Genomic DNA, 2,339 nt, shown 5'->3' with positions numbered 1-2,339 from the left:
ATGCTCGCATCGTCATCGGGACCCGGTGAGGTGCCCGTCGACGTCCTTGGGGCCCCAACGGTGACCTATGAGGCTTTGGCCGTGCCGTCCCGATGTGGCATTGGCCGCTCGGACAACAGAAAATGAACACAAAAAAACAACAGTGAGCTCCGTTTTTTAAAAGACAGAGATCACTTTTAGTTTGGGTACAGAGCGACGCTGTAAAAAAATTAACAGGATTCTCTGTAGTTTTTTCTCGCAGTAGTGGCCACCGGTCTGATTCCGATACTCGTATTCGTCGCTCTGCCCCTCTCACACCTAAACGGAACGCCCCATGAGAGAGACTGAGTGACGAAAACGATTCTCAGAATCGGCTCACAGTCGACCCACCCGCCAAGCCGAAAGAAAGGCGATGCCAAATGAGATGCGAAGCGTTTCCGTTCTTCCCTGCGCCGCGCGCGTAACACACGAAACTTTTATAGCCGCTTTCTTTCCTTTTCTTTTGGAGTGCGGCTGGCTGGAGCTGCCGGAGAATGAAAATTAAAGAGCGCACTGTAAATGTCTTACCGTGAAAGGCTGCACCAACATATTATGGTGGAGATTTTCTCCATAATACCAACAAATTCGTCAAAATATTATAAGGTACAGTGAATTCTCAGTGGTATGTTACGAAGTCAGCTGCACCACCATAATATGGAACATTTTCACCATAATATGGAGAATCTTCACTGTACAACATTTAGAGTGCGGTCAGCTAGTCTGCGCACCCATCCGCATGGTCTGTCAAGTGGTTCCGCCCCCTCACTCCGTCTCTCTCGCACCCACGGCACACTGCATGAGTGCGAGAGAGACGGAGCGAGGTCCGGGCGGCGGAATCGCTCGGCAAGTAGACTGGTTCCGAGAGTCGTTTTCGTCGCTCTGTCTCTCTCACACCTGTTCGCGACGCCCGATGAGTGCGAGAGAGACAGAGCGACGTAAACGACTCTCGGTCTGCAGGCTGCCGGGCCATGTCTCGTTTTGCAGTGCAGCCGGGCATGTGTCGGGCCCGAAATGGCACACGATCATGTGTGGTCTAGCCCTTAATGGTAATGGGCTGGCGGAGCGCCGTGGCGGCGGGCCGTCCCGTTGTGCACGCGTGTCCACCGGGTTGCCTACCCCGCCGTCCGCAGGCGCTCTCGCAGGCTTCAACTTCAGAACCAGCGGTGTCCACCCGACAGAGCGACGAAAACGACTCTCGGAATCAGTCTGCAGGTGCCACAGGCCACCCTAACACACTGTAGAAAAAAATCCACGGGAAAAGGTACAGGCACAGTCTGGTAGACAATTTGCCTGGTACCACCGTACCTCAGCCAGTACGGCTTTTGGAGTACGGAGTACGGTTTTTCATAACAAGGGTTCTAATGGGAAGCATGGGTTTTGGGTACAGTTGTTCTGTACACCGTGGGGTACGGTCTAGCCGTACCTTTTTGGCCCGTCCCGTTTTTTTTTGTAAAAAAATTGACGGAGGGACGGGCATATAGTATGATGCATGCTGTGCGTCCGTTCGTTCGTCCGTTCGTTCGTCCGTTCGTTCGTTCGTCCGAGGACTTCCCGTGGTCCGATCTTGACCAAATTTGGTATGCAGCCCCCTTTGGGTGACCCTAAGAACCGCCCGGTGGCAGCAATCCGATCCGAGCCCGGGGGCGCTGCTGCAGGTGCATCATGGTTTACATGGGGTCGAGGAGGATCTCGGCAACGGATGCAGCTAGCATGGCATGTAGGGGATTTTTGGAACCGGTGCGACGAGAAAAAACCAATGGTGCCACTTTCGAACGAATCGGAGAAGTTCGGACCCCGGGGTTTAAATCCCAGTGGGGTATTTTAAACTTTCTTTTTATTCGAGTTTTTGCATTGTTTCTTATTTTTTTTAGGGCGCTGATGACGAAAATAACATCTATTTTGACCCCAGACTCAGGTTCAAACCCGTCAGGGTTAAACAAAGGAGAAATTCACACATTTGTTAATGTACGGGACGGGCCAAAGTTGCCGATGTATATCGCTACTTTTCCTGTTATTCCTTGAAATGTACGGCTTTTTTAACAGTGCAGTGACACGTCCTTTGTCCTACGGAACGTTGCGTAGTCTAGTAGGACGAGTTTTCGGAAGAGGGCGGCGCGTTTCATAATCGCTGCAAATGCCCGGCGCCAAGTCCGGCCGTCCACGTCACCGCCCCGGCAAGAGGCCGCGCCGCTGCGAGGCTGCGCTCATTCAATTTCATTTGTTTCGGAATAATCTGGGCTCCGGTTCCCCGGGCCCGCCGGCCCGCCCCGCCGCCTCCGGGCCGAAAGGCGCAAGGCGCCCCAGCCGGGCGGAAGACAAAC

Source organism: Thrips palmi, unplaced genomic scaffold, assembly GCF_012932325.1.
Source record: "Thrips palmi isolate BJ-2018 unplaced genomic scaffold, TpBJ-2018v1 HiC_scaffold_8, whole genome shotgun sequence".
In the NCBI taxonomy this organism is placed as follows: Eukaryota; Metazoa; Arthropoda; class Insecta; order Thysanoptera; family Thripidae; genus Thrips; species Thrips palmi.
Note: the sequence above shows the minus strand (reverse complement) of the source record.